Here is a 16,359-nt window from a genome sequence, read left to right on the forward strand (position 1 = left end):
GCCCCGAAGCAGAACGATGCAGCGAACAAAGTATCATGGCTACATGAACGTTAAGCAACAACTCAGCTATTCTTTACTGCACGTTTTCTGAACAAAAAAAATCTGTCATGAAGGCAGCCTCGTGCTTTCTTACCTTAGAGGGGATGTGCCGGTAGACTTCCCCGGTAGAAAGTCGGCTGGATATCCTTGTGAACTTCTCCACCCTCATGTGTGTTTCACGGTTCACTAACTCACCACAAAGCACGCACATGCACTCACGCACTCACAGATGTCTTCCGCGCAGGTAAATCATACACTGGTTCACCCGAATAAGTCGTCCTTAAAGTGTCACTACGTCCCGTTGACAGTCCTGGAAGTAGAAAGTTCCCGATATTCCTGGAACAGTGAGATAGCAGGAGTTTGCCTCAGATCACTGCCAAGTCCGTGACGAAGAAGAAACATTGCACGACTAATTCTAATATTCTTTCTTTAAATGGCACGGTTCGTTTCTCAGTTGCAGATATAGCTGTGGCCACAGGCTACGGAACAGGTGGAGGTCTTGGTGATCGCGGCACGTGAAATGAAAAGGGCAATAAAAAAATTTACCCTGGTCATGAACGTCCTCGAACTTATTCGATCTAGTTCTTCTCGCACCTTCAGGCTTTACGTGCCTTAAGGAATCCTTGCAAGAAATTTTTTATTAGTTCGCGTATTTTTAGAAAACTGTTCTGCTAAGCTGAAATGCCTATGAAACATTCAGACAGAATGAATTTACCAAAAAGCTATTTTTTAAAAGGAAACATATTTTGGCGTCAACTAGAATATCGCCAATGAGGTGATCCAAAATCTTGGTGGGAGCCGACAGATGGAAACAATGAAGTGGAATAATCTTAAGATGAACAGGTGAAGTGCCTCAGACTGGCTGGCTGACGTTTGGATAGGAGGACATATCTTCTTCAGAGGACCTATCTTTGAAAAAGATAGGTCCTCCTATCGAAACGTCCGCCAGTCAGTCTGAGGCACTTCACTTGTTCATCTTTTGATTATCCCACTGCCAATGAGGTGATGTTAGCCTCAACAATTCTCATAATGGGCAACTAACTAGAAATACAATTATACAGCTAAAAATGAATTAACAATGATTGAAGCAAGCACTATCTTAATGTAGGGTCTGAATTTTGCTTTTGTAAAGAATAACTTTTTGGGGTGAACAAGGCACGAAGTTCAGAAGCTCCACTTAATCATGGTTAAGAACGGGTATGGAAGCTTTGCGTAAAAAATTCATATCTTTTCGAATGGGTGGGCTGTTACAACTAGCGAATGTTTCCAGAACATCCTCAAATATGACTCTTATATTACAGCTTTAGTTGTGCAGTAGAAAGCAGGAAACATTTCATAATGCGATTCCTGAGATAAAAAACGATTTCTGAGATCTTTTAAAATCAGTTATAAATTCAATTTTTACAGTCTATGGATTCTGGCATCTTTTTAACAATACGTTTAGGTCATAAAGAATGTGGCATTGAAGATTCAGGACAATATTTTGTCTGTTTCAATATATCTATATTTCACAGAGACTGTGCAGTCAGCATAAAGTGAAACGTCAAATGAAAACACAATATTGGAATACTCTAACAAGTTTCAAAATGCGCGAAGATAGTACCACATCCCCTCGCTGAAAAAGTTCCCTGTGAAAGTTCAAACGTGCGTCAATTATACTAATCCCAGCCCAGACATTACACAGCATTTTATCGACGCACTTTTGCATGAGATCTTTCATTACAGTGCTTTGCGTCAACACTGCACGGGATATATGCTGATGTAATAGCAACTTCATAGTTTTACTATCTTGCGTAGTCGCAGGAAAGTTATTATTTTACTGTTGGCCCTCTTGAAGAAGATAGCTCACGTTTAAAATAATAAACTATGTGTGCGTATCTAAAGTGAAAATAAAGACAAATTTATAGGTTCCTTCCAAATGCTTTCACTAATGTACAAACGTCAGGAGTTCAAAACTTTCCAGTATAACTGGGATCTCACGTTCAACTATGTCAGTAGGAGCACTATGAAATAACTGGATAAATGAACTTGTCCATTTCACTTCACAAGCACTGCGTGACAACTACCAAACTCCCACGCTTTAGTGTTGCATTCGTGATTACCTTGGCATATCGTTTTCGTAATACTACCATGCTTCTTTTTCTGCTTGAAGTAACAAGCAGAAAAAGAAGTATGGCATCGACGGTCACAATAAGACAACGTATCAGGTAGGCATGCCATCTCTAGTAGCACAGTGACTACAAGATGGAGCACTGTTGAATTTAAAGACGCATATTTGGTTCCAAGTCATTGAAGTCATGTTTTGGAGAGCAAGAAGTGCAAAAAAACACCCATGTATTTGCAATCAGGTACATATTCAGCAAGCTCGTGCAGTCAAAGTTAATCAGAAGCCCCCGATCTCGGTGTGTTCGATACTCACACAATGAATTATTTGGCCCATGAAATACTAGAAATTGTGTTCAATGAGTGCGTCTACTTCGTCATGGGCAAACAAGTGAAGATTGAATCACGTGGACCATTTTCGCAAGAACTATAGCGTCACGATACACACATCACCTACCGATGACGCTGGATGGATACCAGACTGAAGGTTCCGACGTTGAGGGTTATGCCGGGTGACGAAGGCAATCCAATGGCAGGTGACAGGTATAACACAAGTATCAAGTATCACACGCCTGCTTCGAACCTACGTTTTGACGTTACTGCTTTCTTTGAAAGTCTAAAAAGAGCGATGTCACGCGATGTTTTACCAGTAACAGCACCCGCACGCTGTATACAGGCTATTGATTGACTGTCAGTTTTACTTACCGAATTTTGGTCGCTAACATGCTTATCCACAAAACAGAGCAAGCGTACATATGAGGAAGCACCAAACAAGTAAAAAGAAGCAAGACAGATTCAGTGAGAAATAAAATGGATGTATTGCCAGGAAATTAGGAAAACAGTACAAACATAAAGATATAAAAAGTGTCGAAGAAAAAGTGCGTAAGGTAAACCTTACATGCAGGACAAACACAAACAGATTGTTGCCTAAAGAAAACCAATATGTGAGCTTGAAGTTAAAAATTATTCAAGCGAGGCACTATAAATGAAACTTAAGGCGACGATGACAAAGATAAAAGGAAGCCTGAATTTAGTGCAGTTCGAAAAAGCCACGTGGGTTCTGCCACGTGGTAACCCGCTTTACACCACACTAGTAACACACTCCTACAAAAAACAATGTCACATCCCATAAAAGCGTCACGGCTTAAGATGCGGCAGCGCTTAGGCATCATGAGCAAAAAACATTGTTCGTGTATCTTTCGCAAGCAAACGTTGATGTCGATTTGGCACGTGTAGCAATCTCACACTGACACGCACACATCAAAATTCGGTGGCACGGGAAAGCAATGGCTCGTCAAGTATCTTGGAGAACACGCTGAAAGAGCTGCAGGAGCTTTCGATCGCTACGACCACCACTACAACAATTCAAGGAAAAACACGAACGCAAGCCGCCACCACGCTCCTTCGAACGAGAAATCCCGAGTGCTGGCCCGCGCTCCACAGACCCTAGGCTCGACGGAAGCCAACTGAGTGTGGACTCAGCCCGCGGCTCACTCGAAACCGCGTGACTGACACGCGCCCTCACCGGTCACCACGGTGGCGGCGCTGCGATCGGCAGCGATAGGCAGCCTGCCACCACAGGTGAGAGTCGAAGAAGCGCGCCGCGCGAGTCTCGCGGCAGACTCAGACACCGTAAGCCGAGTTGGTTTCGGTTCCGTGAATCGATAACCATTGCTGGGCGTGGCGTTTATTTCATTTGCCGGCGCGTCGTGGTCATTCGTTTGTTCGTCTCTGCGACGCCGGTGATACGGTTCGAACCAAACGCGCGGCCTCGACGATCGTTGGCGCCCTCGTAAAAAAAGGGGTCGCGAAATGTCATCAGTACCCGCGAGACGGCGCTGTGGTCGGCTGTTGCGCGCTTCGCAGGTGAGAGACCCGAAAGCAGCGGGGTTCAGACGCTGAATCGACTGAGGTGCCTTCTCACTTTCGCTCGCATCTATTTTTTTCTTGCATTGATTCGTGCTCTTCTTTTGTGTGTGTTGGAAAGAAAAACAGTGCGCTGACTCTTCGCGCGCCGAGGCCATTCAACGGAACGCAGCTCTCTCGCTGTTCAAAAGGTAGGCCAAGGCCACATCTCTTGGAAGCCGAAACGAGTCGATCCGCTTGTGGCGCTGCGTTGCTTGTTCGCTGTTGCTGCAAAGAAGTAAACGCTGGATTCCAGTGGCATTCCACAAGTCCTATTAGCGCAAAAACTGTGTTGGTCATCACGGGATGATGTCATCAAGCACCAACATTCTGGACACATAGTCATGCATTACTTCACTAGAATAGACACTCAAGTGATTTACTTCATCACGAGAGATTTATGGCGTCAACTGAAAATCAGTGGAAAAGAAAAAAAAAGACAATATTGGGAGTCTCTTATCTCGCTCTTTTTTCATTTAATTGTCAGTTTGCGCTGCAAACCTTTGGTTTACGTATACATCAACTCGCGCGTCAACTTTTTCTGCTAAATCATTTCCAGCATTTTGATAACTTTAGATGATGATTAGTGGAGTTTTGTGGCGCAAGGGCCATGGGTGGTCAAAGAGCGCGATGTAATTGATGACTAATGATTGCGATGACAAGGTGTATTACGGCTGTATGAAGGCCCAAAATCACGTGCTGTATCAAAGCGTAAAATATGTGTATAAAGTTTTAAATTATGATGGTGACACGCAATTTGATGTAGGAGATGGAATGAATCACAAGTGACCATGGTATCTACAAGTGAGCGATACCTTCTAGCGTTTCTGGTTCCTGTATCTTCATTTATTTAGCGGAAAATTATTACAAACGTCACATCATTTCTTTTAGACAGTTTGAGGAATCGTTCTTTTCACACGTAGTAAACGAAAAAATCAAATTGCCGAATTTTTGATATATGATCAGCCCTTGCCTAAACCTTACATCTCAGTTAAATAAGTGCGACTGCATCATGCTGATAGGAGTGCAATCAACTGCTTGACTAGTTCATGACGTAGACCACGACTAATTTTGTGAGTTAGAAAGGTGAAAGGTAGAACAGGGAATCACTATCGAATAGAAACAGCGACAAATTTCACAGACAGACTCGTTATATATATATATATGTTCTTCTACTTCAAATTAAAAGCTATGCTATGTATATGGTAAAATGTAAGTTAGCGAAACATTTATAATATTGTACTCCATCCACGCTTGATTGCGTATTTTTGGTCGTATTCTTAGCCCATCATTGTGTTTTTGTATCTTCGTCTCACTACTCTCAGAAGATGACTGTCTATAGATGACACAAAAAAACGTTATTCATGTATATGCAAAAGAAATCCAAATCGAAACATTTTCTCCACTGATTACCCTTCTTTGGACCGTTAATAAACAGTAGGTCGCTTTAGTGTGCTCGACACCGACAAACACTGAAAAATGAATAACATTACTAAACGTGAAGCTCCCCTTTGAACTATAGGCGACGCCTAACATCACGTTCAATCAAGGTACAGTTCCGCATAAGCAAGCCGACTCTCTTCCTTCGCCTTCCATCAATTTAAAAACGGGTTCTCATGCAGGAAAAAGGGTGAGGCAAATGTATTCCCCATTTCCAAGTTCCTGAACAACTTTGACTTTCACAGCTAGAATGCACCCAATTTAGTTAGCCGGCGACGCGTCCCGAATTTCAATCCAAACTTTCAGGGTGAGTCTTGTTCGTGCCTAAGCAAAATAGTCACTGGCATATACAAATGAACAAAAAAATATACCAACTTAAAGTTCCACACAGACGCAGAAGCAGAGATCGGAACTGTCGGCGTTTCCTAATTTCACAATCTTACGCTCAGCCGTGCGTGGGGCGCCCTGAGGAGAAAAGAACTCGGGAAACGTAACCTTTCACTCTAGCTGGATCTTGTAGTGCAACACAGCTGCGATAACAGCAGTCAGTGTGACACGCTAGTGGAATTGATTTTCTTCCGCGAGTTCGTTTTGTGTTAGCTACACTAAGGCATTCACGTACTACAAGGCTCTTCCTCAACTTGCTAGGTTCATGGCGATTCCCTGCAATCAATCTCTGGGGACTGCCTCTCTCCTTCTACTTCAATGTTCAAAGTAATCTGCCGAAAGCTTGGAACCGAGAAAGAAAGAGGGAGAGAAGAAAACGAAGCAGTATTCTTTCATACGAAACCTATATCTGCCCTTGGTATAATTCATGCTGTACAGTCATGTTGGATGTGTCGTAAGCATTAGGGTGTATAATTTAACTCCAGTGTACTGGGCATAGTGGGCATAGTTGGAATAGTGCGGGCGAGTAGGTGTGAATCCGTGATGAATTGCAGCACGTATTTACACAAAGACGAAAAGGCGAGTTACAAACGAAGACAGGCGTTGTCTGCGAATTTTCCAACAGAAGCGAGGGTGCCTTCACAGTGGTAGTCATGACAACGTTGTCGTCGCTGTGGACATCCTCGGCATAGCCCTTAATTACTTGTCGGCGCACTGAAGCGGAAGCGAGGCAGGGAAGGCTTGCAATCACAATTGTTCTGTTGTGAAGCCATTGTAGTCTGTTAGCAGAATGCAGGATAAATGTGCGGCTGAAGGAGAACGATAATGTTGGAGTGGAAAAGGGGGGGGGGGGGGGGGCTGTACATTACAACACTAATATCCTGGGTGTCACTGATATGTTACAAGACTGGAAGTTATGTATACCGCTATTTTCTCAGTGTTCCTTATTATGCCTTTGATTTTAATATTGTGGGATGCGACACAGTTGTAATTTTCTTATTTTTGTGTCCCTGCGTGAATGTACCTCATGCATGTGGGGCTTTTTCGTGGCTCGACTGGCTTAAAAGAACACGCTGGCACGTGCGCATTGTGGTGAATTGCTTCGATTCAAGTAGTAGCAATAATGGGTGGTACTACCCCGCAATTTCATGTATACAGTGTTGTACTATTTATACATAGGTGCCTCATAAAGCAAAATACAGACCAACGTGTTACTAACAGATAGTTGCCTCTCTATTTTCAAGGCCGTGGCTCGCTTCGTCGAACCATAGCATTTTTTAAGGACTCTGTGTAGGCACGCAAATGCATAAACCATAAATGATACATGCACAGTCGATTAGGAGCACATTTTCGCTCTTGTGAAATACGTTTCCATCTGTTCGCATTATTTGTAGGAAGTATCAGGATAAAGGAAACAATAATAAACACTTTAGAAGTCTAATGAAAGATCAAACATTCCGTCTGCTTGAAGATCTAAAAATTACCTCTCTTCAAGTCTTCCCGGAAAGACGTTCAAAGCTTTCACATTTGCATGAATGAAAAGCGAAAAAATGCGAGTGCATTTTTCGTCTTTCAGGGTCTTGACGCCCACAATATTAAATGGCAAGATCGCGCCGAACACTCTCGCTGGTGACATTCTCTGCATAATTTGATGATGATGATGGCGACGATGACGATGATGACGATGAAGGTGATGATGATGGTTATGATGATGATGATGATGATTATGATGATGATGATGATGATTTATTGGTGCAAGGGCCACGGGCTGGCCAAAAAGCACCATGAGCAATAATGAGGGAAAAGCATTTGCTCGCGTAGCAGTGAAGCCAAGGTCAAATGCTACTTTGTTAACACGTCAAATAGCTCCGCCGTGCGGATCGCGAATAAACCAATGGTTCGTCCTCGTACGCTGCCGTTTCATTATTTATTGTGAGCAGGTGGGAGTTCGCTCAGTTTTTTATACTGTTCCCCCAGTTGTAGCCTTCGTGCAGAACTGCTCGCTAGGTAACTGTTAAATTCTAAAATGAACGAAAAGCTTGCATAACAACGAAAGTATAGTACTGCTCGGATTATTTATACCACATTTTATGTTTTTTTTGTTAAAAAACTTATACCATTTCTCGTAACGTTACACTAGTACTAATTGCATTATTGTTATATACCTCGAGAACAAAAAACCCGGGCCTGCTCACAACACGCAGCAAAGTCACAGTGAAAGCCAGAAGAGTGGCTTTTATAGAACCCATTGTAAACTTTATTGAGGAACTACGAGCACACTTGCAAGGCAGCCACTATGTGACACATATCATAATTTTTGTGAAGTAAACAAGTAGCACTACCTCATTATTCGTCCTTCTGAAGAGAATGGAGGTACCCTTAATGCATCCGCAAGACATTACGTGCCCTTTGTGCAAGCTTTGACTAATTAATACTTAACTAAAGCTGGGCCATTTGGAATGATCTGGAAGTAATTCATATTTTGGGGCACCTGGTGTCTGATTTTGCGTAGTTAGAGGTATACTGCAGTTAGACGTAGACAGATGTAGCATAGCTAGGTGTAGATTGCTCTGGCTGCTGGTAATGAATAATGGCTGAGCCCTTTGTAATGGTTTGGAAGTAATAAGCGACCCACTTGCTACACGATTCGCATCGCATCGCACCTAGTTGCCGAATCGGTGTAGTTAGACATGTAGTATTTCTTTTCTGCTTCTGTGCGCTTCTTCAGTTGTCGTTAGGCGTTTACGCTGTCCTGAGTTCCTTCTTCTAAAATGAATGCCTACCGATTAGCTCAGCTCTAATTCTGAGCTCATTAATGCTGCCGCGTTAAAACGTGTAACAATTTTTTTCAAGGTGCACTCACGTTTACCAGCGCGTCCTCCAGACACTTGTAGACTTGGCCTTTCGTTTGACTCGAAAGAAAAACGAAATAAAAAGTTTTCATGCGAGAACACCTTGATTACGTTTACGGCCCCCTGCATGTTCAACTGTCTCGTGGAAACAACATGGGTGGTGCAAAAGCTTATGTGGGTCGAAAAGCATTCGGCGGACTGAAAGTTTCCCAACACATTAAGTACTTAGACGACTCTAGTCGGCAACGGGGAATGACTTTACGAAACAATCGGATTAAATAGGCGCGCTTTGTAATTGGCGCCGACTTCCAATGATCATACAACTTGTCGTAAAAGATAGGTGATATGCAGGAGGAGCGTGAGGGAGAAAGCGCTTTGATTTGCTCATTACCTAACAAGTAAAAATGTTTTCTTAAGCTAGCTAATTTTTGCATACAGTGGATGATACTGGCTCTGATGGTAGCGCGTCAGTTCATGCGGACGCAGTTAACCTCGACTCCCTGCTAAGCCTATGGAATTGTGATCAAAAGAACACGGCGCAGAATATGGTGAAAGCCATGCCGATGTTCCAGAAGAGTGTCGACACGCAGTAGGAGTGTGAAACGGAAATACAGGGGGGGGGGGGGGGGGCAGTGCATTAAGTATTTCAGTGCATTGAGTTCGCGTGCGTCCAGGTGCGTGAAACACTTCGCCAGATCGGAAATATCTGGTAAAAAAATTGTAGTTGATCTGAGTTTCAGGTATGTACCAACCCCTTCTGCAATACCCCTTAAATAGGATCTTTTAGAAATCAATATGAAATGAAATGAAATGAACAACTGGTGAAAGGTGGGTTAGTTGGTACACGCTCCTAAAGAAGGGACTAATAGCTCAGATACGGTTTGAAAGAAAATAGGAACACGGGGACGGCCACTAATTGCCATCCTCTTGTGTTGGCTTTGCTTTGTCCCGTATCTTCGCTGTTTAAACCGCAAGCTTAGAATAGCCGAGTTGAGTAAGCAAGCGGAGGAATATGCTGCACAACTGAACAAATCCAATTGGATAGAACGGTGCAATATTGTAGCTGAAGAAATGAAAACAAGGAAAGCATGGCGCCTTTTTTGAACTCTCGTGGACTCCGCCCAAACCAGAGGAGAAGCGCAAAAGCAGCTCCGTCGAGCCCTGCACAGTTTTCATGGAACCAACTTCCAGCTGGCCGATGCTTTGTGTGCTAGATACCTATGTCGCACCACGGATCCCGACAGGAACGCATAAGAATACGCAGGTAGAGAAAACACTCTGCTCGATGCCCCTTTTGAAATGTGCGATCTGAAAGCAGCACTGAAAAAAATGCGCAGGGGCACTGCCCCGGGCCGAGACCTGATCACTGTAAAACTGTTAGCAAATCTGTCAGACGATTCTTATCGGCATCTATTGCAGTACATCAACGCGATCTGGAATGGCCATCCACTGCCAACTGAATGGAAAACAGCAGTTGTCACATTCATCCCCAAACCAGGCAAGCAAATCAGCACGAACAACCCCAGACCTATATCATTAACTTCATGTGCCGGAAAATTAATGGAAACAATGGTGAGAGACCGTCTCGCCACGTACCTCGAGAGCAAGGGGCATTTCTCAGATTCCATGTTTGGCTTTAGGCCCCACCTGTCTGCGCAAGATATCCTCTTGCAACTAAAACGAGACATTATCCAACCCATTCCCTCGACACACAACGACAGAGCAATCCTTGCACTCGACCTTAAAGGCGCATTCGACAACGTTAAACATGAAAGCATCCTGAAGAACTTGAGTAGTGTCCATTGCGGTAAGAAAATATTCGCCTATATCAGAGGCCTCCTCTCTGAGAGACTGGCGTTCATTCGCATAGATAACGAGGAACATGGACCATTCAAAATGGGGACGCGGGAACCCCTCAAGGAGCTGTCCTATCTCCGCTGCTATTCAACATTGCCATGTTGAAGCTCCCGCAAGCATTGGCAGTAGTCGAAGGAATATATATCATGCAATATACGCCGATGATATAACAATATGGACAAATCGGGGCAGTTTAGGAGACATTGAAGACCACCTGCAGCAGGCCGCCTCCATTGTGGTGGACTATGTGGCCCAGTGTGGGTTGCAGTGCGCTCCAACCAAATCTGAATTCCTGCATACCAGAGAAAAACATTAAATATAGGACGACTCTAAACTTGATGGTATCAGGATCAACCATACGAGAGGTTTCAGAGCTACGAATCCTTGGCCTTCTGATTCACAACAGAACAAAAAACAGCACCACGTTAGACAAGCTACGGAAAATTGGAGAACAGGTAGGGCACATGATCTCCCGAGTGTCAAACAAGCGCGGGGGGCTACGAGGAAGGGACGCGATTTGGTTCGCCAATGCTTTTGTAACTAGAAGGATTCTATATGCAATACCGTACTTACGAATGACTAAACACGAAGAGAACAGAGTCGATGCTATTCAGAAAGTAATTAAGCGCGCACTTGATTTACCCATCATCACTTCAAATCAGAAACTCTCTGCATTGGGAGTCTTTAACTCAATACAAGAGCTCCAAGAAGCCCACCTCACAAATCAATACACGCGTCTTACGCAGACGCCCCCCGGGCGGCGCCTACTGGACCACCTCTTGATCCGGCACGAATGCGAAATCGAAAACGCGGAGCGTATTACTGAACTTTGGAGAACAAATCTCTGGGTGTCCCCGCTTCCCCGCAATATGACCAGGGAGGCGCACCAGGCTGGAAGGCAAGCGCGCGGTGAGGCACTTGAACAACGGCTTGGCTCCCGTAATGGCGTCTATTACGTCGATGTGGCCAGGTCGTCAACTAGGTGATACTACACGGCAGCGTTAATACATCAAGGAACGCAGGTGGACGGCCTCGCTTTCAAAGCCACAAGCTCAAGTAAGGCGGAGGAGGTGGCCATTGCACTGGCAGTATCACATACAAACTCAAAACAAATAGTTACAGACTCTCGAAGAGCCTGCGAGAGCTATCTTGCAGGAGAAACCTCTCCATTGGCTAATAGAATTTTAAAATTCAGCATCAGGAACCGCGACCTTACCCCAAAACGTCTTATATGGACTCCGGAACATCAGGGTCTACAGGGTAACGAGGCTGCACATGCAGCGGCCCGCGTGCTTACTTCCCGCGAAACTCCCCGTTCCCCTGATAGACCTGAACGTCCCACACCTTTAACACGGTTTCGAGAAATCAAAGAATACTACATTGAGCAACGCCGCTTGTACCCCGCACCAGCGAAGGGACTCTCGAAAACGGAGAAGCGCGTCCTGCGGCGCCTACAGACAAACACGCTGCTCTGTCCAGCCATACTCAAATATTACGACCCGAAAATAAGAGGGCAGTGCCAGTACTGTGGGGAAGTAGCCAACACTTACCACATGGTCTGGGCCTGCCAAATGAACCCAAAATTAACCCCCTTTCCCAACCCCACCAAAGAGGACAGGGAGACGACCCTACTCAATAGCTCCATACTAAAGGAACAGCGAACTCTAGTCCAGCGGGCTCGGGTGGTGGCCTCGACTAATGACGTCCCGGACCAGAAATGTCAACCAGCCCGGTGGAAATAAGGGCTATCTGGCACAGCCAGCATCAATAAAAGTTTTTTCCTCCTTTCCTCGCTGTTTATTCCTCCTTTATAGTTGACCCGTCCTTCATGGGGATCCATGGAACATGAGCGAAACGTGTCCTCGCTAAGAAATGCCATTAGGTTCAGTGACTCCGATGTCTGGAACCGTCGACTACAGGAACTAGACCCATCAAGGAAGCGTCAAGTTCTATCACGCCTATTCCGCCGTGACGCAACTTTACTATGCTGTTAGGAGTAGCTTTTGCGAGGGCGTATTCTTTTTTCTCGTAGGAATGGCACACACACACACACGCCTCAAGATGTGACTCGCGCAACAGAGACGAAACGATAGAATGTCTCCTGTGTTTGTTTCTGTGATCGTTCTGTCATCATTCTGCGCGATGCGCTGAAGAAACTAAACGACACTGTTTCACGAGGGCAAGATACACAGGCCATGCCCAGTGTCACAGGCCAGCAAAGCGACGCGAGCATTGTTACTGTTTTTAAAATCGACCGGGTTAAAGCGACTGCTTGAGGGCGAGCACTGAACAGGCGCCTATGTACCCTGACAACGATTTGTTCCCTCTTTCTTATGTTTTTTTTTTCATCTATTCATCTCTTCATCCCTGCGTTTTCTTTTTTGGCGCTCGTTAAAGAAAGAGAGGGTGTCCGAATTTCCGGACCTCTCCACTACGGCGTCTCTCATCATCGTATCGTGGTTTTGAGATGTTAGGCTCCAATATTATAGCAATGTTAATATTGTACCAATAATTACTATTATGTACTTATTATCATTATCGTTATTAGTGGTAGTAGTATCTTGTTTCTTGTCTTTGACGTAGATCAACCAAGCCTACATGTACAACAACAACCCGATAATGATGATGTTTGATTTTTTATGGCACAAGGGCTATTTCACGGCCAAAGAGCGCCAGTGCATCTTACTAAAAATATGGACAATGATTGTGATAAGCGGCTGTATAAGGGCCATAAAATTCCTCGCAGTAAGGCGGGTGAAAACATACAAGTAATAAAATCATGACCATGCCGTGAAAGGTGTGTGTGGTGTGAATAGATGACAAAAGTTGGTGATAATAAAAGACGATGGTGGATATGTATGGCATTAGCACAAGTGCCTCACTCGTTCATACCCTTGCGTCCAAGGGCCGTGAGGCACGTGCTTTCTTGTGTAACCACCGCAGCAAAAACCTCTCTGGAGAGGTCATGCTACTGGATGCCCGGGTATATGATATGAAAACTATGAATTTCTTTAAAAAACGCTAACAATGATTTGTGACTAAAAAGTGGTTCCCTACCGACGAACATTGCAGGATGTAAAGGTATATGTTGTCGGTAGAGTAATGGAAAGTGTTTTTTTCTTACCGTGTCCAATTGTTTGCACTGAATTAAAATGTGAAGGACTGTTAATGCTTCACCACATCTGTCACACAATGGTGGATCGCCACCGGACAAAATGTGTGTGTGTGTCGTGTATGTGTGTCCTATCCTGAGTCTCGTTAGTATTACCTCTGTATGACGCGATTTCGATACGGGCAGCCAATGACCAAGGTGTGGCTCAATAACGTGTAGTTTGTTTTGTGTGTGTGTATCCCACTTGCTCTGCCAGTAGTCCCTGAGGTTTCGTTTGAGAGACGGCTTGAGATCAAGGGCCGGGATTGATATGGATGTAATGGCGGTGCTCTCATGGACAGATGCAGCGAGCTGATCCGCCCTCACTTTGCCTTGGATCTCACGGTGCCCTGGCACCCAGCACACTACAACATGTTGTTTAAGTGTGTAGAGTGTGCACAAATTGGAGTAAAGTGAGACAAGGACCGGATTTTTTTTAAGACTGTGCAGCGCCGTTCCCACATTGAGGGAGCCTGTATAAATTACTGCTTTTTGTATTTGTAATTGTTTGATGTGTGTAGCTGCCACAAGTATCGCGTAAGCTTCCGCTGTGAAGATACTTGTGCGTGGATGTACAGGGCCAGCATCCGAAAAAGATGGGCCGACAGCAGCGTAGGACACAGAGGAGTTAGTCTTGGAGGCATCTGTGAAGAACTCAGGACGTGTGTATTTGTGTTGAAGTTCCAAAAAGTATGTTCGGATATGGGCAATAGGTGCATGTTTTGTAACTTCTAGGAAAGACACATCGCAGTCTATAGTCTGCCACTGCCACGGTGGCGGGTATGCTACAGGAGCCATTAAACTGTGTTCAAGTGACACTGCAGTTTCTTCAGCTAGACACTTCCGGCGAACTGAGAAGGGCTGCCTCATTGAAGGCCTGTTTTGAAACAGGGTTGAGCTCGACAGATCATTAATTGTAGAGTATGAGGGGTGCTCCTTGTCTGCTTTCACCTTAAGGAAATAAACAAAGGACATGTAAGTTCTTTGCAGATGAAGCGACCACTCATTTGACTCAACGTAAAGGCTTTCTACGGGGCTGGTGCGAAAAGCACCCGTAGAAAGGCGGATGCCCAAATGGTGCACAGGGTCCAGCATCTTCAAGGCACTTTGAGTGGCAGACTGATAGACAACGGCCCCATAATCTAAGCGGGTGCGAATGAGGCTTCTATAGAGGTTCATGAGGCATTGCCTATCACTACCCCACGTAGTACGTGACAACACTTTTATAACATTCATGGCTTTTAAACATTTTGTTTTTAAATACTTTATGTGGGGCACGAAGGTCAACTTGTTGTCCAAGATTAGGCCTAAGAATTTATGCTCGGCTTTGACGGACAGACGTTGCCCGTTCAGTCGAATGTCAGGTTCCGAGTGCATGCCTATCTTTCAAGAGAACAAAACACACGTGCTTTTCTTTGGGTTAAGTCGAAATCCGTTTTCATCTGCCCATTTGGAGACCTTATTTAAACCCAGCTGAACCTGCCGCTCACACATGGCCAAGTTGCATGACTTGAAGCCAAGCTGAACGTCGTCGACATATGTACAATAGAACATATTGCGGGGAATGGACAAGTGCAAAGAATTCATTTTGATAATAAAAAGTGTGCAACTAAGCACGCCACCTTGTGGCACGCCTGTTTCCTGGACAAATGATTTGGAGAAAACACTGCCCACGCGGACACGGAATGTCCGGTTTGACAGGTAACTTTCGATTATATGAAACATTCTTCCGCGCACACCAAGGTGGGGCAGGTCTCTTAGAATTCTGAAACGCCATGTTGTATCATACGCCTTTTCGATATCGAGGAACACAGAGAGAAAATATTGTTTATGGACGAAGGCGTCTCTGATCTGTGCCTCGATACGAACAAGGTGGTCTGTGGTGGTTCTACTTTCTCGAAACCCACACTGAAAAAGCAAATTGTTTGTTTCAAGGATATGTACAAGTCAGCAGTTTATCATTTTTTCGAATACTTTGCACAAGCAGCTTGTAAGTGCAATAGGCCTATAACTTGAAGCTAAAGAAGGGTCCTTGCCCTCTTTCAAAATGGGAATAATAATCGCCTCTTTCCAGGAGGTAGGGATAGTGCCAGAAAACCAGATAGCATTGTACAAACAAAGTAGGGTTTTTCGTGTTTCGTCTGGTAGGTTTTTTTAACATTTCATACACCACACGGTCAGAACCTGGGGCAGAAGTACTGCAGGAGTTTAGGGATGTTCGGAGCTCCGCTAGACTGAAAGCTTGGTTATATGCCTCGTATCTAGTGGATTTGTGTTCGAGTGTCTGCTTTTGTATTCTTGTTCTGTATTTTTCGAAAGTGTCAGTATAGTGGGACGAGCTGGATACCCGTTCAAAATGTGCCCCGAGAAAGTTTGCCTGATCTTCCAAGGTATCACCTTGAGTGTTTACGAGTGGAAGTGTGTGTACTTGTTTCCCTGCTATCCTACCGACCATGTTCCAGACTTTGGCCTCTTGTGTGTATGAATTCATCCCTGACAAAAACTTCTGCCAGCTTTCTCTTCTGGCCTGCCGACGCGTTCTCCTAGCTTGAGACTTTATTTTCTTGAAGGTGTCAAGATTTTCGGCTGTCGGTGAGTTCCGAAACAGCCTCCAAGCTCTGTTTT

The 16,359-nt window shown here is 44.6% G+C and overlaps 1 long non-coding RNA gene across 3 annotated transcripts in view; it reads right to left on the reverse strand.

Moving 5' to 3' along the window:
* Window positions 1-16,359, reverse strand: part of LOC142768891 (uncharacterized) — a 139,617-nt gene that overhangs the window by 42,070 nt on the left and 81,188 nt on the right. For 2 of the 3 annotated variants that reach the window (XR_012885521.1, XR_012885522.1), the window contains exon 2: window positions 134-375. This is a non-coding gene — a long non-coding RNA (uncharacterized LOC142768891). Of the gene's footprint in view, window positions 1-133; window positions 376-2,599; window positions 4,264-16,359 lie in introns of those variants that run through there. The other variant, XR_012885520.1, reaches the window with a different exon arrangement.

The sequence above is a fragment of the Rhipicephalus microplus genome, chromosome 8, assembly GCF_043290135.1.
Source record: "Rhipicephalus microplus isolate Deutch F79 chromosome 8, USDA_Rmic, whole genome shotgun sequence".
Lineage (NCBI taxonomy): Eukaryota > Metazoa > Arthropoda > Arachnida > Ixodida > Ixodidae > Rhipicephalus > Rhipicephalus microplus.